The following is a 25,792-nucleotide window of genomic DNA, read 5'->3' as shown; positions in this document are numbered from 1 at the left end:
CATTTCCCCAAGGCCTTAGAACTGTGATCACCGGGGACGGAGACACAAGCCTGGACAAGGGACAGGAAACCTGAATTGCCTAAGATTTGTATGTTGCCACCCCCTGGAATGAGGGCTTGAAATGGATGTGAAACACAGAGGTCCAGGAAGGTTGAGGAAAGTCACCTTTCTCACATCTTTACATTTCTACTATATTGTTACAGGCTTTAGAGCGTTTCTACGTGTCATACAGTTCATGTGAAATGAAACTTCTTCGCTGTCCTAGAATTTGAACTTGGGTCTAGTAGCTAAAATTGTGTGCTCTAGAGACAGACTGGAGGGTTTGAACCTTTGCGCTGACATTACCTTGAGCAACTTGCTCTCAGCTAGCTTCTTCATCTGATTTCAAGGTTAATTCATACACAGGGCTTAGAGCAGCACCTGGCACATAACTGGCCTTGCTCAATTAGAGTTAGGACGGCTAACTCTTGCTCAGTTCAGAATATTACAGAATAAATTGTGCATATTGTTCCACTCGCTGTTTCCCTTGGTCATCAGGGGGATTTGTCATTGAACTTAACCGTGAAAATGTCAACTGTCTCAGGTGGCGCTAGTGAGAACCTGCCTGTTGATGCAGGAGACCTGAGTCATGGGTTCAATCCCTGGGTTGGGAAGAAGATCCCCTGGAGAAGGAAATGGCAACTCACTCCAGTACTCTTGCCTGGAGAATCCCATGGACAGAGGAGCCTGGTGGGCTACAGTCCATAGCGTCGCAAAGAGTCAGACACGACTGAAGCAACTTAGCATGCGCAAGGACAGAAAGTTATTTTTTAATGAATTATTAGGTGGGAAACAACAGGCATTCCCTCCCATTTGGTACTCTTTCTCAGGTATTTTCGAAGGGAAATTCTTGGCGTTTCACGTATTTTCTTCTTTGACAGCTCCTTTTATGCCTGCCTGATTTCTGGATATGGAAGACCACCCTTCTGTCTGAATGATAGCAGTCATTTTATATCCAGGCCAAACATTCAAAAAGCCTGTGCAAACAAACATGCCCAGTATAGTCACAACAATGTGTGGGTATCTGTATGCACAGCAAGGCGGGCTCAGGTCTACAAGAGAGCACTGCTGCTTGGATAACATACATTGTTCAAGCTCATCTAAGAAGATGTCCTTGGAAAGCATGTAAACTCACTTCCGCCAGCTTATGGAACGCCTAACTTCTGTAAGGCAGGCCCTCAAAGTGTGAAGGTTTTGAGGGTGCATGACTGGCACTCACCTGGACTCAATCTGCTTTCAGCAAAAGTTTGATTGACACTTACTGCCAAGATGCATACGTTTGTTTTCTAGATTGGCAGTCCAGAGTCACCTCACCCGGCAATGCCAAATGAAGCTGCAGATATGAACAAGTGGACACAGAAAAGGCTTTGCTCAATCCCATGGTGACTAGACCTTCATCGTATCGCCAGTTTTCAAAAGAGAGCTGAGGCTGAACTGCCTTGAGCAGTCCACTTTGGAAAACTCATTTTTATCTACCCTAAATGTCTATTGTATGTAGATAGCTTCCCCAATATTTCCAAATCAGACTAAAATCATCACAAGCAGCTCACTGACCGGCTGCTGGATCGCTGTGAGGCTGTACACCCAGTGCTGGGATTGGTCACAACTTTCTGAGAGGCCAAGAATCACAGCCCTCCCAGGACTGAGCAGTCTTTTTAGTACTGCTCTCCTAGACACCAACATATCCACATCTATAAACATGCTTGAAATATGTATTATATATTCTATTCCATATGGACCACCTAGTTAGTCATGATAATACTAATAGCTCATATTTCTTGGCTCCTGACTCTGCCTCAGGCGTTACCTCAAGGGCTGGTTCATGAGTATGTCATTAGTAGAGCTGTAAATGGTCCCATGTTCAGAAGAGCCCTGTACTTGGGGTTTAATGGTCTGTGTTCCGACAAGATTCTTTATAATTTTATCTTTGAATTTGCATTTTGCAAGTGAAGTCCAATGAGCCAAAATAGTTTGCACCGGGGTCTTAGAGAATCTTTCTGCCTCCCACGTTCTCGCTTCCTCCCCATCAGCGGGTTCTCACCCAACTACTCTCTTGCTCCCTGGTGCCAGAACACTGTCCCACCACCCCACCCCTACACAGTAACCACTGAGGCCCTCCACCACACCCCCCACCCCATCACAAGGAGAGATGGGATCAAGTGCAGGTACCTTGTGCCTTCAGCCAGGGCAGCAACCATCCCCGCTGCCTCATGAAGCCCCATGGGCACTCATCAGGTGACTCTGCTGGGGCAAGTTTCTTGCCCACCCCTGACCCAAGTACTAGTTGAGCCCTTTGAAGAGGTTTCAATCCCTTGGAGAATCACCTGGTTGCTGTGGGTTGACCAGAAGACCCATGAGAAGGGAAGGTGCCTGGTCCAATTTCCTCCCTTCCAACTGACAGCTGGCAGTTGCTGGGCTGTGTATGGGTGCCAAGTTACAGGAAGGGGTCCTCAGGCATCTGTGAAAGCCTGTGGTCACCCAGCATGCATCTATAACCACACAACTATCACTGAGTGAGGCCAGTCATGTACATGTGCTGCTCTAAGTCTTTCATGTGAATTAACTCACCACCTTACAACCAGCGAGGGAAATGAAAGTGAAGTGAAAGTGAAAGTCGCTCAGTCATGTCCAACTCTTTGCAACCCCATGGACAATACAGTCCATGGAATTCTCCAGGCCAGAATACTGGAATGTATAGCTGTACCCTTCTCCAGGGGATCTTCTCAAACCAGGGATCTAAGCCAGGTCTCCCACATTGCAGGTGGATTCTTTACCAGCTGAGCTACTAAGGAAGTTCACATAGAGTCATTTGCCCAAGCTAATGCTCAAAACCATAGGAGAAAGAAAAAATGTTTATATTTTAGTGTCTTTTGTGACACTTTTTTTTCCTGCTTTTTGAACAAGGAGTCCTGCATTTTCATTTTGCGTTGAGCCCTGTAAATTTTGGAGCCAGTCCTGTTCCTTTTAAGGTGACTTGTGGTCACAAAGCCACCAGCAATGGAGGTGATGTTGAAACCCATGTAGATCTCCTTGGAACCTACTGTTAACAACTCTTGCTGTATCACTGTCAAGTCATGGGCCAGTGGGTTGTACAATGGTCCCCTCTGTTGTCTTAACCCTGACACTTTGCACAGCTGCAAATGTTTTCTCATCTGTATGCACCATAAAATCTATTCACGTATCCCTGGAAAATAGAAGTGATAGAAGTGAGCATTGGCAAGGTGGGAAAAGAAATAAGACTGCATTGAAGCCGTAAAAATAGATGGGAGAATAATCAAAAAGGCACGATGATGCACAGAAAGCAAGAGCGAAAGCTGCTTGGAAGTTGTGGGTCTTTCCAATTGCACCCGAGCGCCTTGCCAACTGTCAGCAGCGCTGCCTGAGCAGATGGGCAGGTGCAAACCATGATGGTGAGGGACATCAGGACAGCTCTCTGCCAGCCGCATTTCTCTCTCAAGGTGTCCTAGTCATCTGTTAAATAGCTGAGCACTTTTATTAAGCATTTTAGAGATTTTCTAATCTGTTCAAAGTGTTTAGATTTTACATTTCTGAACAGATGGTGAAAAGGGAGCGCATGTGTATGTTGTTGGAAATGTGGATGAGGCAGGAGGTGGATGATGAAGCAGAGGTAATTTTAAGATATTGAGAGCAAGATCGAGAGGTGCAGCAATGGATGACCAGCTTTTCTTGCCCACCTCTTGCTTCATTTATGCTTTAGCTGTGTTCCATCTTTCAACGCTGTGGAAGCCATACACAACATATAAAACATTAAGCTTTAAATGTGGATTCATGAAGATGTCAGTCCTCACTTTGGAGAACTGCTGTTGGAGGCAGGGATCCTCTTAATTCTGGGTACTTGGCTTTCTGCATCTTTCATTGTTGAAGCATGGGATAGAAGGAAGGACATGAGGCAGGAAGAACAACTTTCTCATGGCAAGAGGAAGAGGTTGCTTTGGGGGAGATTTTGTAAGGTCAGACAAAACTAAGCAGATGGGTAGCACTGCTTAGTTGGAAAGAATCAATTAAGCATGCTGTGGGCTTCTGTTTAACAAGTGCTTAACAAAATTCACCTGTTTATAATCAAATCTCGGCAAACTAAAAATAGAAGAAAATTTACTCAATCTGATGAAAGGATCTACAAATTAATCTAGAAGTAACATAGTACTTGAGCATGATAAACCAAAAGCTTCCTTCTGAGATGCAGATCAAGGCAGGAATGCCTATCTTTATTATTTCTGTTCAAAACTGGACTAGAGAGCTTAGTCAATTTCTAAAAAAAATAATAGGCATGTGTATCAGAAAGGAAGATTTTTATTTTTTATTAAAAATATCTTTATTTTTCAGATGACATCAATGTTTACATAAAAAATCCTAAAGTATCTATGAAACACCTACTATAATCAATAGGTGGATTTAGCAGATTGCAGGATGTAAAACCAAAATACAAATACACTACCATGTGTAAAATAGATGGCTAGTGGGAACCGGCTGTATAGCTCAGGGAGCCTGGCTCAGTGCTGTGATGACCTAGATGGATGGGAAGGTGGTAGGAGGGTGAGAGGGTGGCTCAAGAGCAAGAGGATATATGAATACATATAGCTCATTCACTTTCTTCTACAGCAGGAACTAATGCAGCATTGTAAAGCAATTAGAACAGAATTTTAAAAAAATAAAAGAATCCTTTGTATGTCTATATAATGTAGCAAATACCTAGAAAGTGAAATAGAAAAAAATTCCATTTACAATAATATCCAAAAAATTAAATACTTATGTAAAACTTTAACAAAAGACATTTTATACATTTATGTCAAAAACTGTAAAATATTGCTACAGAAATTAAAGAAGAGCTAAATAGATAAAGAGATATTGATTCACAAATAGGCCTCCCTACACACATGGCAAGGAGAGAATGAAGGAAGGGGCACAATCACTCCAGACTGGTAGGTGGCAAGTTTAATAAGCAAGGGAACTTCACTTACACAGCCAGTAGATGAGTAGATCTCCCCACCACCCAGCGGAATCTTAAAAGTTTGTATGGAGGCCTTACCGGGCTTCAGTCACGTGTAGCATTGTGCTTTCAGGGGCGGTCACTCAGGCATGTCTGACTCTTTGTGACTGAATAGACTGTATAGCCTGCCAGGCTCCTCTCTCCATGGAATTTCCCAGGCAGGAATACTGGAGTGGGGTTGCCATTTCCTTCCCCCGGGTCTTACTGACCCAGGGATCAAACCCTCATGTCCTACGTCTCCTGATTAGCAGGCAGATTCTTTACCACTGAGCCACCAAGGAAGTCCCCTGTGTACCATCAGACAGTCTTAATAACATCTTACACTCTCAAGACTGCGTCCTTGAAAATGGCTCCCAAGAGAGAAATGGTGGGCAGAGTGGATATTCCAAGGACAGAGGAGGAGGCAAAGAGATTCTGATTGCTAAGGTTCATCTCAAGGATCAACCCACAGTCACGTTTTCTTAATGAACTTCTCCAATGAGAGATTTAAAGTTTTCATAGACTGAAGGACCCAATAATTTAAGATTGATTTTTCTTATCTTATTCTATAGATTAGATGCAATCCATATAAAAATTTTATAAGGCTTTTTGTAAAAATTTAAATGTTTTTTCTAAAATCTGAGCAAAAGACCTAGCATCGCCAAAACAATTGAAGTAAAAAAAAAAAAGAGCAAAACTGAAGAACTCTCATTGCCTGATTTCCAGACTTACTATAAGGTCTTCAAAATTCTGATACTGGCGAAAGAACTGTCCAACAGATTTATAAAACAAAATGAAGAGTTTAGAATTAGGCCTGCATGTATATGATCAACTGATTTTTATAAAACTGTCAAAGCAAGTCTATGAGAAAAGTTAAATTTTTTAAAATGAATAATGCTGGATAAACTGGATAAATGTATGGGGGAAAATGAACTTTTACCCCTAAATCATACCACTTCCAAAAATTATTTTAAACTGAGTCATAGGCTTTATATAAAGGTGAAGCTATAAAGCTTTTATAAGAAAATGTTGGAGAATATCTTCATGATTTTAAGTGCTGAGAAAAGATTTACTAGAGGGACTGAAAAATTACTAAATATAAAATAAATAATTGATGAATTAACACTCCTACTCACTGAAAACACATTTATAAAATGAAAAGATAAGCCAGAGACTGGGAGAAGGTGTTTGTAATATATACAGCTAACAAAGGCCTTGTATCCTGAACATATAAAGAACTATGAATCAACAACAAAAATTCAATGTAAAATGGGTAAATGACTTTTAACAAACACCTCACTAAAGAAGATAATCAGATGACCAATAAGCACATGGAACACTGTCAACATCACTAATCAAGGAAATATAAACAACAACTGCAGTATGGTATTGTGAATGTATTGTTAGCGGTTCTTGTGAGCATGATGAATGAATGCAAGCACGCTAAGTCACTTCAGTCATGTCCGACTCTTGGAGACCCCATGGACTGTAGCCCACCAGGCTTCTCTGTCTATGAGATTTCCCAGGCAATGATCCTGGGATGGGTTGCCATTTCCTTCTCCAGGGAATCTTCCCAACCTGGGGATCAAACCCTGGTCTCCTGCAACTCCTGCATTGCAGGCGGATTCTTTACCCACCTGGGAAACCCGTTCCCTCCCCTTGCCTTTCCATAATTAAAACCTCAAATTCTCATACTTTTCTGGAGGAAGGGAATTGATCATTTTAAATTACTTATAAATATATAGTTTAGAGGAATAGAATGTCATGCCTGGTTTCAAAAATATTTTCAAGAGGCTTTTACTTTTTTGCCTTTGTAACAGAGAATGTGTGAGCTCCTTTACTTTTGACTCATTTTCTAGAAGTTTTGCTCTCTTCTTAGTCCTTGGATTGCATTTTAACTTCTGTCTGAAGTCAACAACGTCTACTTAAAAACAAGTCAAGTGTCTTCCATGGTTGTTGAGTTGGCAGGGGGGACTGCAAGCCAGAGTAGTTCTCTAAAAAATGAAGCACGTCCAGAGTTTGCTGGTTGGAGTCCTTCTATGGAAATTCTGGCTCCACTCTCTCTACACGTGTTGGAGGACAATTTATAGCAGTCAGTAAGGCAGCCAGGAAAAGATTTAAGTTTTCTCTCTCCCATGCACATAGCATGATTACTGAGATTAACTGAAGACTAATTTTTTTTCCATTTGGCCAAACTTGAACATGTGAGAAAATCAAACAAATGAAAAAAAAAAAAATCAGTGACCAAGTTAACAAAGAAAAACAACCTTCAGGTGACATGTTAGCAGGCTGCTCTGCTCCAGATGCCAAATCAAGGGACCAACCAGGTGGCCTCCACCAGGCTGTTCCTAAACATGGAATGATCTAAAGAGTGAGGTTTGGGTCTTGGGGTCTGACTTTCTTTAAGCTACAGTGGAGTCATAGTTGGAGTAGGGCTGGAAAGTAGCTTTTCGTTCTTTACTATGTGCCCATTATGATCCCACTTTGGAATCAGTGTTCAATACTGAACCAATGTAGAATGTACCAGCAGAGTCGGCCCCAAGGTGCACCTCTTTTCATACAACCAACAAGTCCTCTTGGATGTTGAGCAAAATTTCATATGACTTATTATGTATCGTATCATTGTCCTTTTCCATTGGGCTAAAGAGAGAAATGGTTCTCTCTGAAAGTATATTCATCTGAATCAAATAAAATGGCCTTTATCCAGAGGCCATTGTCTCATAAGCTGAACCATCTGGCACAATGCTGAAAACACCAGAAGTAGAGTTTTCACTACCTAAAAATTCCTATCATGTAGTATTTGTACTGAACTTCATGAGATGAGTCATGGGCTACACCCTTGCCCCCTTGTGCAACATGAGCTGATTTACTTCTGTTGTAAACATAATTCTCTTTACTTTTATGTTTCATTGGTTTGGAAGACAAGACAAGGACGAGGAAAAGAGCAGATTGAAGAAGACAGGTAGGCATTATCTGCCAGGATATAAGCTTCATGAAGGCAAAGACTTGGCCTGTTTTGTTCACTGCTAAAATCCTAGGATCTAGAATAGTCCTAGGCTTGGAGAAGGTGCCAAGTAAATACTTGCTAATTAATGCGAGCAACGGAAAGCATTGGCTTTTATAGACCACCTGCTAAGGAATAGTAGGAAAAAGAAGAGAAGAGAGGGCAAAGACAGAAGAGCTCTCCTAGAGCACATTTGTCTAAGAACAGTTTAAGTAGCATCAAAAAATTCTACATACTTTGAGAGCTCTTGAGAACATCATTGTTTTACCCCTTAAATAATGATGATGATAGGATGGCTATTTATCACGATAAACTTAAATCATCAAGACATCATAATAAATAGAAATTAAAACATATCCATATCCTCCTTTCAAGACAGAGGAAAAACAAAATACCTGAAAAATATTTTTCAAAAATATGATTGCAATTGTTTTAAATTGTTAAAACTCAGGTTTTCTAAATTTTACATTTCCACGTATATAGAATACAACTTAGCCCAATGACAACAGATTCGCAAAGTTGATAGATAAGTTGCTATATTAGCAAAGGCGCACAGCACACGTGTCCCTCTGCTCCATCCCCTTCTTACAGCTAGAAGGATCACATCCTCTGACTCCCACATTCCCCTGGGATTTTGCAGAAGCAGCTAGAGGTAATGTGGCCGCTCCTGAGAGAGGTGGGAGACCCCATGGGACTGAAGCTTTCTCTGAACTTCACTTCTGTAGAGCAGCTTCCTGATTCTTTTTTAAGCAATGTGGGAAATTATGCCACTTTGAAAGCTAAGCACCAGAAGTAGGGAAATGTACCCAGAATTAAGCCACAGGTTTGGCTGGTTTTATGTTTGCTCTCAGCTTGGCTTTCTCTAAGAAATACTAAGATTTTTTAAAGGAATTTTGAAAGGAAAAGTTTAAGGTTTAAAAAAAAAAAAAGCCAATGTATAAATGATTTTCCAACCTCTGGAAAAAGTAAGCAGAAATCAGAACCTAAGAAAAATCCCAAGATCCTTCACAGAACACAGAGAGGCAGGCACCCTATCTGTGTATCCTTGGCCTACAACAAGCCTCTCTGTTGACTCTCTTTGGGAAGGTCAACCAACAGCTTGGTGTTTCACAGACAATCATGGGGTAAAATGAAGGAAAAAAAAACCCTGTATTAAAAATAAATTTCATGAATAGCAAGTTTATATGAATTGTCCCTATGTATATTTACTTACAACCTAAAAATATCCTTTGGGAAATCTTAGAAATCAAGTGTTTATTTAATTGTCTGAAACTGGAATAAAAGAATGGGTGAGCTGGAGGACTCCTGTGGATGTGTGGTCCAGCCACTCTCGGCATCAGTATTTCTATGATGGTGAGGGGCAGTGCTGGTGTGCATGCTAAGTCGCTTCAGTCCTGTCTGACTCTTTGCCAAGCTATGGACTGTAGTCCACCAGGCTCCTCTGCCCACGGGATTCTCCAGGCATGAACACTGGAATAGGTTGCCATGCCCTCCTCCAGGGGATCTTCCCCACAGAGGAATCAAATCCACATTGGGGTGCTAGGGTGGAAGGACAAAAAGGATGGGAGGGATCTTAGAGGGAGATCCTATCACCTAACTCTGAAAGTTGGGAGGGAAAGAGCAGACCCTTGGTGCCAAGAAAGTGATTAGAACAGTTGGAGATGCTGTAGGTCTCTGTTGTTTTGGTCTGCCAGCACCTTCTTTCCTTGGGGCAGGCGAGGTGAGGCATGCAGGGATGTCCCTCACAGGCCACATATTCCTAGAGGGGTTAATTGTAGGTCCTCTGTGTCTTAGCTTGAGGTTCCCAGAAGCAGATCCTGATACAAGGTTTCAAGGGTAAGTAGTTTGTTCATGCGGCTTCCCAGGTGGCGCTGGTGGTAAAGAACTTGCCTGCCAATGCAGGAGATATAACAGGCTTGGATCCCTGGGTTGGGAAGATCCTCTGGAGGAGTGCATGGCAACCAACTCCAGTATCCTTGCCTGGAGAATCCCGAGGACAGAGGAGCCTGGTGGGCTACAGTCCAGGGGGTCACAAAGAGGCAGACAGGACTGAAGTGACTTAGCAACACAGTCTGTTCATGAGGCAAGGCCAGCCAACACTGGTAAGAGAGTGAGGACCTGAGACAAGAGAGGGAAGGAATTCAGCCAAGGCTGTGTCTTTAAGCTAGTGAGCTCTGTGGGCATGGAGCTCATGTCCATCCATGCTCATGGAACCCAGGCTTGGCCCACATGCAGGGCCAGAGGACTGCGGTCTTGATCCACCAACTCCCTGGTTGGGGGCAGATGGCAGGCACTTCTGGCCTACCTTGCCTGAATGCCAAAGCCCCCAGGCAAAGAGAAGCAGGGCCTGACACTTAGATGTGTAGCAGGTGAGCCCTGAAAGGGACAGGGCCAAGAGGGCAGGGCGGGGGTAACTGACAGCATTGGCTGTACCCTCCCTCTTCGCCTGCTAGAAGCCAGTTCCAGCAGAACTCACATGGCCAGTCTGGCTTGGGTGCAGGACCAGTGCAGGGCCAATGCAAGTCCTTCCCTTCTTTCTGTTCATGGAAAGATACATGCTCTCTTTCCACTGTGGTTGCTGAGTGAGGCCGGGGCAGCCTAGAGTTGCCATTGAGGCCCCTTTCCTGGCGCCTAGGAAACCTTATTTGTAGGAGGAAAGAATGAGGCCAATAGACAGGAGAAAGAGATGGAAAATAAAAGAGAGAAAGGTCACAATATTTTCCTCTGACCCTTGGATCCAGCTTCATTTCTGGACATCTTAAATATGAACTAATACATTCCTTTTGTTTTCTTGCTTTAGCCAGTTTTTATTTGTAAGCAAAAGGGTTTAGCCTAATATAAGAATGGCTTTCTATGCCATTTCTTTCCTGTTTAATACATATACACACAAGGGGGTTGGATCTATCCCTGAAACATATACGTGCTAGAAAGCTGAGCTTGTTGCCCCTGATGCCATCCGAGAGAAATGAAGCAGCGTAGCCCAAACTGAAAGTGGTGGGAAGGGTTGCCACTGTGACAAAGAGTGTCCCAAGCAAGGAAAAGCATGCCCTGGAAGGGAACCCAGAAAATACAAGCTTTCATTCCTCCTTTTTTACAGAGTACACACTTGAGAGCCGCCAAGCAGGAAAAAAAAAAAAAATTCCAATTCCCTAGTTGTGGAGAGAACAGAGCCTGTGCAGCCAGTTGGAGGGAACTCAGGCAAAGTAGGTGGGGGTCTTGAGTCAGGCAGAGGGCAGAGCAGGGCTGGGGACACGAATGTGCTTACACATTTGCAGACAGTGGCGACTCAGGGCAGAGGGAAACAGCCATAGGATACGACAGCTAAGAAGCCACCCAGGGCACAGCCCCAGGGTCTGGCCAGGCACTCAAGGGGCATAGCATGGAGCAGGTGCTGGGTCCCTGGGAGCTAGTACTGCGCTTCCTGGTGGAGGACAGCAGAGTGCAAACAGGTGGCAGGGGATAGCGAGGGTATGAGCAGCCTGGGTGTGACCCGAGACAGAGGCTGCCCGGAGAGGTGAGCACACTAGGGGTCCAGGAGAACCGGTGTGTTGGAGCCAGTCTTTCCCAGCTCCCAAGAGTCAAGTGCAAAATTTTCAGGAATTCTGTGAGACAATCATTAAATATGGCAATTATTAAAATTCAATCATTTGTTAATTAAAGAGCTTACTAAAAGCAATAAATACTCAAAACTGGTCATTTCCTAATTATTTTACTGCATTTTATTATTAGCTATGCTCTTGAGGTTATTGAAATTTTTGTGCCTACACAGGGCGATACTGTCTAACAGTGTTCCTCTGCTCATCTCTTCTTAACCCTGTGTTTGGTGACATCACATTGGGAGCTGAAAATCTGCTGGGATAAGAATGGAAATTGCAAATGATACAAATCAAGGCTTAACTTACTGTTTTATCTATGTTCAGACTTAAGAATGTGATGAAAAATGCTAATAAGGCGAACTAAACTTAAATATATGTCATGTGCAGAGCCATCAAGTTGTGAATAGCATCAAACATTGAGGGAATATTCTTCCAGCATTGGAAACCTACAACCTGATTCAGCAAAGAAATCACTCACATGCATCGACCAGACATGTTGGTTTGCTTTTATCATACTCGACAGAAACAAAGATATCAGTTAGCATTCGTGTTAAGGACTATTCTTATTTGTTCATTACAAGCACTGAACAAATTAGTGATAACTGTAGATTGACTACAGATACAAAATTTCAGCAAAAAACAAAAAAGCCCTCTATGAAAATAAATTGACTATGAATTTAGGAAGCTATAATGTTGCATTTTATTTTTCTTCTTAAATTGTCTGCCATATATCCTTTATATCAGTGAAATTTAAAATAAATTTATGTCTGTATGCAGGCTTCCTGGGTAGCTCAGCTGGTAAAGAATCTGCCTGCAATGCAGGAGACCCGGGTTCGATCCCTGGGTCAGGAGGATCCCCTGGAGGAGGACATGGCAACCCACTCCAGTATTCTTGCCTGGAGAATCCCAGGGACAGAGGAGCCTGATGGGGTCACAGAGAGTCAGACATGACTGTGCGACTACGCACAGCACAGCGCATGTGTGTGAACACACGCACACTCTTTCTGGAGAGCCATTGTTAACCCTTTACAACCCCCCCTGGTTCGGGACATCGTGCCCTTCTCTATCTGGCTTGCTGGAAAGGCTAGGAGGGGAACGGACTTTGCTTGAAAAGGGAGCTCCTCTTCCGCCCAGAGTGAAGTGAGCATCTTTGTAGAATAAGAACATTCAGAGTGAGGGAGGTGGGAGGGGGGACCGGGATGGGGAATACATGTAAATCCATGGCTAATTCATTTCAATGTATGATAAAAACCACTGCAATGATGTAAAGTAATTAGCCTCCAACTAATAAAAATAAATGGGAAAAAAAAAATTAAAAAAAAAAAAGAACATTCAGAGTATCTACAACACAGACATGAAGACCACAATAGGTGAAAGACCTCAGCAGATGCAGGACTAACTGCAGTGAAGGTGTGCCGACCTTCCCACCCCCCCACCCCCACATACACCTTGTGTTTGCACGTCCCCCATCCCCTACGTTCTTCCTTTGTGCTTTTAATTCAAGTCACATGTGTAACTCGAGAATTTATAAATTACAAAAGGTCTTTCAAACCAAGTTAATATGTAAATATAAAATATAATGTTAAATTCCCATCATTAATATTGAAGAGTAAGTCAATATTTGATCAAAATCACCTCCGGGGAATATGCCTTTCTGCCTGGTTTTATGCCTTTCTGCCTTGCAGACTCATTCAATTATTATTTAATTACCCGGCTAAATGTCATGGCTTACAAAGCAGGGATTATATTAATAATAACATGAGGTTTGTTTTAAACCAGCCCATACATTAGATAGAGCTGATTTTGTTTGACCGTCTCACAGAGCACAGGATTTATGTTATTCTTCTGCACCTGGTTTTGAATGAATTGATGCTATTTAAGCTTTCCCTCCTCCCTTTCCCCTTTAAAAAATCATCCTCTTGTATTTGTCATATTTTTCCAGTCTTTCAGCTATTCTCCACCCCACTTTTCCACACTCCCCCTCCCACTGCTGCACCCTGGGAGTCTTATTTCCACTTAAATCAAACACCTTAACAAAGGATTGTGCCTGAAACACAGTAACAAAACTAAGACTCTGGGTCATGGAGGACTATCTCGTCTCAAAAGAAGGTGGGGCCCCACGCAGAGCAGTTTCTGAGCCAACACCTTCCGACTGAATGGTTTGCTGCTGAATTCATTGCTATAAAGTTGCTATAGCAACCGTTCTATCAGAAGGATTTGTTGGCACCTAGATGGACTTTATTTCTTTGACGTTGGGAGAGGGGAGGGAAGACAAAGTCTAATGAGAGGACTGAGTGACAGAAAACCACTCCCCTTTCGACTTCACCACCCTGGACCCACATTTGGGGTATTTTGAGCATGGCCTTTTGTCAATCTGCGGTGGAGTAGAGATGGGGGGAGAGGGGACAGACCCAGGAGGGCTGAGGGGAAGGCTGGAGGAACAGCTGAATGAGGTGGGCCATGCACGCCTTTTGTCCCGCACCATCTGCGTGCTGTGGTCTTGGGATGGAGCCAAAAGAACGTTACCTGTATTGTGCCTCTCAGAGCCCCCCGCCCCCCACACCCTGTCCTGCCCCAGACGCAGGGGCCTCACGTGCAGTGACAGGGCCATCACAGCCTGGCAGATCAACTGCTTGAACATTTGGCTCTATGAATATTGAGCAAAATTCTTCAAATAAATTATGAAAATGACTAAGAGAACAGACATCTGAATCCCATTGCAAGCCTAGGGCCACTGATTTGTAATGCTAAACATGGTAATAGTGGGATAAATGAGGGATACGTTTCAAAATAACTGGTGACCTTGAAAAACTGGTTGCACTAAGAAGAATCCTAATTACAATTGCTGGTAAAGAACCCCAGGGCCAAGGATGCCAGGCCACAGAGCTGAATGGAACATACGAGAAACATGTATCCAAGCAGTGCTTCTTCACATACTGAACATAAAAGAATGCAGCCTTGAAAAATTATAATTTCCAAAGTATCATAGAGCCTTTCAGGAAGTCACTTGGCAATAGATATCAAAATCCTTAAAATTTCCAATAAGTTTTGACTCAGTAGTTCCACCTCTACAACTTTGTCCTAGGGTCACAGATACATAATCTACAAAGTCTTAACAATGGAAAAGTCAGTTGCAGTACATATAGCTACATGCCTTTCTGAATGTGCAACCACAGGGAACTGGTTAAATTATGGTATATCCATGTAGCAGAGAACCTTGTTGCCTTTAAAAATGATTCTGAAGCAGCATTTTTTAAAAAGACTTATTTATTTACTTTATTTTTTGACTGTGGCGCATCTTTGTTGCTGCGCTCAAGCTTTCTTTACTTTTGGCGACCTGGGGCTACTCTTTCTTGTGTGAATGGTCTTCTCATTGCAGCAGCTTCTCCTGTTGTGGAGCAGAGTTTCTAGGCAGGTAGACTTCAGTAACTGTAGCACGTGGGCCCAGTAGCTGCAGCTTGAAGGCTCTAGAGCGCAGGATCAGTAGTTATGGCACATGGCCTTAGTTGCCCCGAGGCACGTGGGATCTTCCCGGACCAAGGATGTCTCTTGTATTGCAAGGTGGATTCTCAACTACTGGGCCACGGCAAGCCCTGAAGCAGAATTTTTGACAATAAGCTACTGAAGAAAGAAAAAATGGAAACAGCACTGATAATATGCTACTGAAGGAAAAATGGGTTACAATGGAAAATGTGTGGCAAATTCCACTTTTAAGATCATATAATGCATAAAAAAAAGTTGAGGTATAATAAAATGTTGATGGCTGTTAATTCCATGGGGTAGAATTATAGGTGATTTAATGGTTTTCTTTTTTAGGCTTACTAATATTTTCTGGCTTTTCAGCAGTGAATATGTTTTCTTGCTGTTCTAAAACAAAGAAAATGTATCTTGTTACATTTCTGTCTATTAATTACTTCTGTAATTTTTATCCGTGTGATTTTAGGAGAGGGAAATTCTGGCCAGACACTCCAGCTTCATGTGCCCTGATAAGCTCACATCCACTATGTGAATTAATGGGACACAGGTGTCCAACTTCTCTTTAAAGCCAGGAGATGTGGTAGCAGACCTCTCCACCAGTAAGACTTGATTCTGAGATCCTAGTTCAGGAACTCCCATGCTTTCTGCGAGAAACAAATTTCTAGATACAGGCCCGAAAGGCAGGGGCAGGAAGAAATGGAAGTGTTTCTACAAACAGGGCAGAAAGCATTACAAATGTTGTGTGATTATAAACGTAAGAAGATCAATTTTGTAGCTGAACCATAGAAAAGAGCCTCTTAATTTAATAGACAAACCTAATACAATGGGGGCTTCCCTGGTGGCTCAGGTGGTAAAGAACCTGCCTGCGATGCAGGAAGATCCTCTGGAAAGAGAATGGCAACCTACCCCAGTATTCTTGCCTGGAAAACCCCATGGATCAAGGAGCCTGGTGGGCTACAGTCAATGCGGTTGCAAGGAGTCAGACGACTGAGCGGCTAGCATTTTCACTTTGGTTCATAATACAATACAGAAAGAGGCTGCTGATACCCAGTAGGGCCTGACCTGGGCAGGAGGATCTCCTGAGGACGTCTCCCTTCCCCTCTTTCCGGGAGTCACCAGGAGTCAGGAAAGTTACAAAGGATCCCTGTCCTCTTCCTACATCTCTCTCCCACCCCATCATTGGCAATCAATCAATCAATCAAACAACTGGAGTTTTCACTAGAGCTAGAACCCTTTGGCCATTCCTGGCCACACTGCATCTTCTTGAGTCTGGTTACAAACGACCATATTTTTAACTTGCCAGCCTTGCTGTCCATTGTGACAAACACATTGCATGCAATCTAGGACACTTTTACAAATCAGATATACCAGCACTTGCAAAAGGCACTGCATTCATTGTATTTATTATTCTTGGAATAAAAAAAAATCATATAATAGGTTTATCCTAACTTCCTATGACCCCTGAATAAGGAATATAGTATATATGCAGCATCTTCAGTGGTTCCTATCATTCGTCACATGTGCTTATATTAACCTTGGCAGCACGTGCATAAGCTTATTACATTAATAGAGTTAAAGATGAACTTGATTTCAGAAAAAATAATCTATCCTTGGAAGGAGAGCATCATCACCTTCATGTAAACAATGTTCCTCTGCAAACAATGCCCTTTATTTTGGCAATGTGTCTTTCCTGCCATCTGCCTTGCAAAGCACTTGCCAGAGTTACAATAATAATTGAGTTACAGAGGGAATTAAGTGTAATGGAGGGGAAGGAAACTGATTGCTTAATTTTTATTAACAGAAAGGGAGAAAACTGGCACCCTGCTGTGAACCGAAATGAAACAAAGAGAAAGATACAGAGAGAGGACTCCAGGTGGCAGGAACGTTCCTGAACAAATATTAGCAATCCTATTGGGAGACTGAGAAGAGGCTAGCATACTGGTGGAGCAGAGAAAGTGGTAGGAAACAGAGGGGCTAGCCCGGGGCTGAAGTGATATGATTCAACACATCAAAAAAGGACACAGACACTGAGAGACCACAGCTTCTTCTGAAAAGAATCATTTAACTCTCACTGCATTCTGCTTGTCCACATGTCAAGGTTACATGTCTTCACCAGCATGAAGTGAGAGCCTAGGATGTGTGCAGGTGTGTGTGTAGAATAAGTGACTTCTAATTCCTGCCCTGCCACCATCAAATAGTCTACAAATGATGTTAGAGAGGTGCGGAGAAAAGGGAGCCCTCCTACACTGTTGGTGGGAATGTAAATTGGTGCAACCACTCTGGAGAACAGTCTGGAGGTTCCTTAAAAAACTGAAAATAGAGTCACTACATGACCCAGCAATCCCACTCCTGAGCATGTATCTGGAGAAGACAAAAACTCTAATTTGAAGATATATGTATCCCAATGTTCATAGCAGCACAATCTACAATAGCCAAGATATGGAAGCAATCTTACTGTCCATCAACAGATGAATGGATAAAGAAGATATGGCACATACACATATACAATTGAATAATACTCAATCTTAAAACAGAATGAAATATTGCCATTTGCAGCAACATGGATGGACCTAGAGATTATCACACTAAGTGAAGTAAACTGAAAAAGACAAATATTATATGAAATCACTTATATGTGGAATCTAAAAAATAGTACAAATGGATTTAGTTACAAAATATTTTCACAGACATGGAAACGAAACTTAAGGTTACCAATGGGGAAAGGGGAGAGAGGGAGGGACAAATTAGTAGCATGAGATTAACAGATACATACCACTATAAACAAAGCATATAAACAAGGATTTACTATACAGCACAGGGAACTATATTCAGTATCTTAAAATAACCTATAATGGAAAAGAATCTGAAGCTGTATACTTGAAACTAATACAGTATTGTATGTCAAAAAAATTTTTAAAGGAAAACACACACACAGAAACATTTTTTGCTCTGAAAGCATGTAACAATCTGGAAAATTCATGGGGGTCATTCAGACCTCATTAGGACTCTCCTGCATCCTCTGAGCAACTGGGTTGTGGACAGTGGATTAGCCCGAGGCTGCCTGAGCTAAGTTGTGTCCCCTGCTCATCCAACAAGGAGACCCCCTCCACCTTCCAACGAAGGCAGTTTTCCTCCTCTTTCAGGGGCAGCTGCTAGGCCTCTAACCTGCCGTGACTCCCTGGAACTAACCCTCCTCTGGGTATCGGTTTCACTTGTTTGGGCTGCGGGCTGGCTGTTGGAGAAGACGAGCTCAGATGATAATACAGCATGATAGCATCGTGGCAGGTAATGCATTCATGCACTTTATGTGGTACATGCTGTCAACTGCACACAGGATTTGGTTTCTCCTGCGAGAACACTCAGGTGGGGAGTGGGGAGGAGACCCAAGACACTGCATCCAGCCCCACAGGGTACTCACCTCCTGAGCTCCCTCCTGGCCGGCATGGGATTCTGGGTAGCAAATTCACGGGCTTTTCTAAACTGAGAACTCTAGTAAATGGATTCTCACCACTACTGTGTACAGACATGTTTGCTAAAGGAAAACCCACAAATCACAGTTTTTCCTCCCTTAGAGAAAACAGGAAAGAAGACAGACAGCCACACTATACTGACAGGAGTATTTTCATATGTATAAATTATAATTTGGGGAGAATCTATTATAACTGATACAGTGAAACCCAGAATGCAGCAAGGTGGGTAATATTATCAGCCGTAATATGGGAGCTGTTGTTTAGCCGCTGAGTCCGACTCTTTTGTGACATCAGGGACTGGGGCCTGCCAGGCCTGCCAAGCTCCTCTATCCATGCGATTTCCCAGTCAAGAATCCTGGAGTAGGTTGCCATTTCCCTCTCCAGAGGTTCTTCTCCACCCAGGGACTGAACAGGCAGATTCTTTACCACTGAGCCACCTGGGAAGCCCACTGCACCTCTTATCCACAGAGAATACCGCAACATTTTCCTTATAGCAAGTTCAGTTCAGTTCAGTCGCTCAGTCCTGTCCCACTCTTAGCAACCCCATGAACTGCAGCACAACAGGCTACGCTATCTATCACCAACTCCTGGAGCTTGTTCAAACTCAAGTCCATCGAGTCAGTGATGCCATTCAACCATCTCATCCTCTGTCATCCCCTTCTCTTCCTGCCCTCAATCTTTCCCAGCTTCAGGGTCTTTTCCAATGAGTCAGTTCTTCACATCAGGTGGTCAAAGTACTGGAGCTTCAGCTTTAGCATCAGTCCTTCCAATGAGTATTCAGGACTGATTTCCTTTAGGATGGACTGGTTGGATCTCCTTGCAGTCTAAGGGACTCTCAAGAATCTTCTCCAACACCACAGTTCAAAAGCATCAATTCTTTGGCACTCAGCTTTCTTTATTGTCCAACTCTCACAACCATACATGACTACTGGAAAAACCATAGCTTTGACTAGATGGACCTTTGTCAGCAAAGTAATGCCTCTGCTTTTTAATATGCTAAATAGGTTGGTTCCTTATAGAAAAAAACCTCCGTAATTCAGAAGAACCTAGGGGTCGGCTATTTTCAGAGTGAAAAAGGAAACTACAGAATGTTTTAAAACAAACATAATTTTTGTATTATTATCTGTATTTGAAAATAATTAAAACAAAGTTTCACAATATTCACTACATAAAATGTGTATACAGAAAACAAAATTGAAATGAACAATGAAAAAAATCAACCATCATTACTTGCTCTTTTCAAATACACCCCAAACTTATACTTTTTCTATATAAAGTCTTAGTGTGAAGCCTGTTCATTTGAAAGATCAGCAGAGAAGTATAAACACACAAGGGTCTACTTACCCTGAATACAGCGCTTTCAGGTCTTCTTCTCTGCCTGTCATCACTAACACATGCAACATCCCACAATACCCAATTTCTTTATAGTTTGCATCATTCTTCTGGCCTTGAATCTGGAGCCATGTCTTGGTTAAATCAATTGGAAGTGTACTGTACTCCACTGTGATGGAAGAAGTAGTTAAAGAAATTTGACACATCCATATGATAGACAAAAATGCTGCTTTTCAAGTCTCTTTATAATATTTGAAGATATTCACAATATGACAGTAAGTTATAAAGAGGATTTAAATTGCTATTATACAGTATGACCCTGTATAATAGACTACATGAGAGAGAGAAGTGAAAACCATGATGGCTTTAAGAGTTTATCAAAATGTGAACAGAGGCCAACTGGATGGGGGATGGGTGTTTTTTGTTTTCCCCCTTATATATTTCTCAATGTTCAATTTTGCCAAAATGATCATGTGTTAACAAGCATCAGAAAACAAAATTTTAATGCTATTAGGTCAAAGAAATTTCATACCTATTACTAATTTTGTGAAATTGTGTGGAAACCAGGGAAGAAAGGAAGAGCTTATTTATAAAACTACAATAATTTTAAATCGGTATTTTGGCAGTGACGGCACCAATTTACGTTCCCACCAACAGTGTACCAGGGTTCCCTTTGCTCCACACCCACAGCGACTGCGGGAAACAGTATGGAGGTTTCTCAAAAAACTAAAAACACTAGTGATTGCTAGTCTTTCACTCCTCACTGAGGAGGGGGAGGGGAGGGGCGTGATACAGGCCACAAGTGTGAGACAGTCTACAAGGATGCATTGTACCACACACGGACTATAGCCAATATTTTGTAATAACTATAAATGGAGTGTAACCTTCACACATTTTATAAAACTTTTTTAAATAAGAAAATTTTAAAAATCTTATAAAATAAAAGATGCATTTCTGTTTCCAGTAGTTGTGTACATGATTCAGAGAGTTATCCGGCATCTCTGAGCCTTGGTTTACAGTACCTGTCCCCACACTCTGCTGTCATCAGATTCTCTGACTCCTGGTAATTCTCTGAACGAAGATTCTCTGACTTCATTCGACTTTTCCAAACATGGTCGGGTATGTAATTGGGTATCTTCCAAAGACTAACGACCTTTAGAACATCCTTTGTTTATGTCATTTTTACTTAGGAGCTATGCCCATAACTTAAAATACATAGTTTAAAATGCTGGCCATTCCAGGTCACCTACAGCCAAGCTTTCCCTGAAATATTGACTGCAGAGAACAGCACTGAATTTGTGGTCACAGAGTTCTACCTCAAAATGTAATCTACAGGTCTCAAGGTCCCCATCCTCCAACAATGTCATGACACTTGAGTTATCTGGATCATTAATTATAACGTTCCTCATTGTCTCAAAGACTTTTGGTTGTAACATGGTCTTCCCTGCGGGACTGAGACCAGCAGGATTCTTGACCACCAGGAGTCGGGCTCCTTTCTGGTAACATCTCAGGGCGTGAGTTGACCCCGTATTCCTTCCCACCTAGGCTTGTTAATGCAGTTCTTCTCGAAATAAACTTGGCACTGTAGGCGTCCCAGTCTTCCCTGACTTCACCTGCCAACCCCAAGCATCTGGGGAGCCAAACTGATGATGGGGTGATCATTCTGGAATCCTAATTACTCAGCACCTATTGTGATGCTTTACCAAATACTTTTTCAAAACTGAGGCTTGTGACCAATCAGAATAGCCCCCAAATGGCAACTCACTGTGCATCAACTGAAGAACGGAGGGATTAACTGCTGTATTCACACAGTGGAATACTTGATAGCAATGAGGATGAACGACCTACAACTTCATTTAGCGCTGTGGGCAAATCTCACAGACATAACGCCGAGCAGGAGAAACCAAACACAGAGAAGCATATGTGTGTTAGTCTGCTATATAGAGACTTGCAGTGTCCTTCCCAAGCGCAGAAACAACCAAAACTGATCCATGGTGGATGACGTCAAGACAGGTGTCGTCTTTGTGGATGGGGAGCAGACAGAGGTTTCTGGGATGTTGTAATGCTCTGTTTCGCGGGCTGGGTGCTGTTTAACTCAAGAGTGTTCAACGTGCTAACACACACAGTCCTCAGGCCGCACACTTAGGATGCGGGCACTTCTGCTCTATTGTGTGTGCTTCGTCGCTCAGTCGTGTCCAACTCTGTGCGACCCCACGGACTGTAGCCCACCAGGCTCCTCTGTCCGTGGGCATTCTCCAGGCAAGAATCCTGGAGTGGGCCGCCATTTCCTTCTCCAGGGGATCGTCCCAATCCAAGGATTGAACCCAGGCCGCATTGCAGGCAGATTCTTTACCGTCTGAGCCACTGGTGAACCCAGGGCACTTTTGCATATGTATACATATTTTTAGGGCTTCCCAGGTGACCCCTGCCAACGCAGGAGACTCAGGAGACATGGGTTCAATCCCTGGGTCGGGAACATCCCCTACAGGAGGAAGTGGCAACCCACTCCAGTATTCTTGCCTGGGAAATTCCCATGGACGGAGGAGCCTGGCGGGCTATAGTCCCTGGGGTCACACAGTCAGACACCGCTGAGCAACTGAGCACATACCTATGAGTGCTTGGCCATCACAGCATGATACTTTAACACAAAGCTACTTGGGGGAATTCCTGGCGGTCCAGTGGTTAGGATTCCCCTCTGTCACTGCTAAGGGCCCTGGTTGAGGAGCTAAGATCTCACAAGCTGTATGGTGTGCCCTCCCCCTTTGCCAAAAGACTGGTCAAAATGACAAACCACGAGGGTAAAAGAACTAATTTTTAAAAAATGATTTTCATTATTAAAAAAAACCACTTGGAAAAAATATCAAGACCTATGGAAAAATCTGAAATTGAGAAAACAGAGACTGGACCGGAGGAGGTACAACAGATGCCAGTGAATTTTTTCAGAGAAGTCGGTGCACTTGGCCCCAACTCTGCGGGGTTTTCTGAAGTTTGTTTGGGGGGGCACAGTGAGTGATGGGGGAGCCCCTTTGCAAGAAGAGCAGCAGCTTCGCCTGCAGGCTCCTTTTCTTCTCCGGCACTGAGGCAGGGTTTACCACCGCTCAAGGGACTCAAAGAGGAGCCTGAGGATGCTTCCAGAGCTGAGCACCCCACAAATGAACGGGCACCCACAGGCCTTGCATGAGGGCAGTCACTGTCCACAGCGTAAGACTGCGGTCTCTCCGGGGCTGCAGGCGGGTGACCCTTGCAGAACCTTCCCTCCTGGTTTCGAGCCAGCTTTGCCACCTAACAGGCTTTGTGGTCTCAAGAAAGGCGTTTCTCCCGTTTTCTAGTTTTCTCTTCTCTAGGACGGTGATGAGAGCAGGAGTGCTGGACACACAAGGTAATCAACACACAAGAAGCTCAAGAGGTAGGTTCCTCCTCCTGTTACCATCCTCACTCACTTCTTCCTTCAGAAACAGATTTTTCCAGTCTGAATAGCCAAGTAACTTGGCCTCACAGGAGAGCGGGCTGTCTGGAGGCCAGAGAAATTGGAGTCCACCCCACTTCACGGGAGGCCATGAGGGATAAAGACTCAGCCTTAAATCTCTGCAGAATTACTCAGAGACTGCTCTTTCAGAAACTCAGAGTGCAGTGAAAGCAGCGTTTGAGACAATGACCCCAGACTCACAAATCACATTCCAGAGCTTCTGCCTTCTGGAGATGTTCGTGAGAAACAGCAACAGGTTTCCACGAGTGGCTCCCAGAGATAACCCTGGGCATTGCTGGGTGCTGTGCCGGGGTGGGTAGAACCGAGCCACCAACACTCCAGAGAACAGTTGGGTGATTCAGCTAGATGCTCCCTAAACCATCTGTACATTTGCCCGAGAGAGGCGCCTTTGCTGAGAAGAGCCCTTGGAGACGAATGCTGGGCCAGGCAGCCATGCCATGAGCTCACTGTCTTTGGCATCCATCAGACACACAGCTCCAAGGGCAGCAGCTGCCTGGAAGCTTTGCAGGAAGCAGCCCCACCCTCTGTATCTGGATAAAGCCAAAAGGGTCAGGTGAGCCCAGGGTGGGATGCTCAGCCTCAGTGCAGCAGAGACACCCTCTTTGATGGCTTGCTTTGATCTTCCTTTGGGTCTAAAGATGCCCAGGGCAGTATTCCACTGTTACTTGCTGACACATAGTGACGCATTTGACCCATTGTCAAATCTTGCATAATACTATTTAATTACAAAGAAAATTCTAAAGTTAAATTTTCCTCTAATTTAACAAGATTTTAGGGTCATCGCAAGAGGCCATCTCCTGTCTCCAAAAGCTTGAACCCTGGAGTGTTCCCATTGAAAGGGAACATGGAGATCTTTCTGATCTGATCCTGTATGCTCTAGTATAGAGGTGGAAATGAGGGCTGGAAATCTACGATTTTTGTACCCAGGTTCCATCCCTGGGTCAGGAAGATCCCCTGGAGAAGGGAATGGCAACCCACTCCAGTATTTATGCCCAGAGAATCCCATGAACAGAGGAGGCTGGCAGGCTAAGTAGTCCATGGGTCTCAAAGAGTTAGACACCGCTGAGCGACTAAGAACGCACAGAGCCGGGACAGCAGGAGGGACTAAACGCCAAGCCGATGACCAGTCCAGTTTCTGCTCTCTGATTCCCACGGCTTCCTTCTCGCTTAACAAATAAAATGCCTCCAAGGGAAACCTCAGCTCTCGGGAGAAAAAATCTTCAGTGTAAATGAAACCTCCAAGCGCCTTGGGCACAGGAGGGACAGAGCTGACTCGGCCACTCCCTCTCGGCCTGGCTGGAGCCCATTATTTCTGTGGAAATGGAGAGGCTGGAGCCCCTCTCCTGCCTCCGCTGGAAAGCCAATATGCCCTTGAACCGTAGAGGAATAACTCGAGGATTAATAAGCTAATGCGGAGGGCGATGAGCGCGGCAGCGTGGTGTGTGGCTTGCTAAGTGAACTAAATCAACATCAGCAGGCGCTGCAACCGCGGAACACGAACCCGGATGAGATAATTTCCTTCTTCACCAAGAAGGCCCTCCGACCTAATGAAAAGCTATATATCCCTCCTGGAGACAGCACAGTCCACAAAAATGCTACAGTACTTAGAGAATTTGTAATGATTCTGTCCACATTCACTAAGAACGTTCCTTCTCCACTCCCACCCCACCCTACTCCCTTATTCAGAAGGGCATGTCATATTTATTAAGCACTATTATATTTCAGGCAGTTCCCTCAGGGATTTACAGGCATTATCTCAGCTAATCCATCAGCCCTGTTAGGGATGTTGTATTTTTATTGCCATTGTACAAGTCACACACAATGGACGGGCAGAAAGGGGGAAGCAACTTCCCAAAGTGGTGGTACCTGAATGTGAACTCAGGTTAAGGCATGACTTTCCTTTTTTTTTTTTTTTTAAACAAAATGGAACCAACCACGAAGGGACTTGAACCCTCAATCTTCTGATCCGAAGTCAGACGCCTTATCCATTAGGCCACGTGGTCATAACATACTTGGCAGCTAGGTGCAGCCAGCCTCCTCGGAGATGGTGGCACTGTCGACTTCAGCTGCAGAGGACAGGGTCATACGTCCCAAGTCCAACCAGGATTTTCCACTGCCTGCTGCCCGTTCGGGATTTCCTCGGTGGCTCAGACAGTAGAGAATCTGCCTGCAACGCAGGAGATCCAGGTTCCATCCTTGGGTTGAGAAGGTCCCCCGGAGAAGGGAATGGCTCCCCACTCCAGTGTTCTTGTCCTGTTCCCTCCTAGGATCTGAACAGAAGCACCACTGCATTAAACTCCTCAGCAGGGGAGTGGTCACCAGGGGGAAAGGCTGAGACCAGGGGTTTGTAAACGGCCTTCAGGCTTTTATATTTTTTAAAAGCTCAATGGAGATCAAGAG

At 43.7% G+C, this 25,792-nt stretch overlaps 1 long non-coding RNA gene and 1 other non-coding gene across 2 annotated transcripts; both read right to left on the bottom strand.

The window, feature by feature from the left end:
- Positions 1 to 14,917: 14,917 nt before the first annotated feature.
- Positions 14,918 to 21,560, bottom strand: LOC110126034 (uncharacterized). Its single transcript, XR_011491267.1, has 3 exons — positions 21,447 to 21,560; positions 19,918 to 20,074; positions 14,918 to 15,219 (listed from the first exon to the last, which is right to left on the bottom strand). It is a non-coding gene; the product is annotated as an uncharacterized lncRNA (long non-coding RNA).
- A 3,762-nt stretch (positions 21,561 to 25,322) lies between these two features.
- Positions 25,323 to 25,395, bottom strand: TRNAR-UCG (transfer RNA arginine (anticodon UCG)). Its single transcript has one exon. It is a non-coding gene; the product is annotated as a tRNA-Arg (tRNA).
- Between the last annotated feature and the right edge of the window lie 397 nt (positions 25,396 to 25,792).

This window comes from Odocoileus virginianus, chromosome 14 (genome assembly GCF_023699985.2).
Source record: "Odocoileus virginianus isolate 20LAN1187 ecotype Illinois chromosome 14, Ovbor_1.2, whole genome shotgun sequence".
Lineage (NCBI taxonomy): Eukaryota > Metazoa > Chordata > Mammalia > Artiodactyla > Cervidae > Odocoileus > Odocoileus virginianus.
Note: the sequence above shows the minus strand (reverse complement) of the source record. Positions and strands in the feature narration are given on the sequence as shown.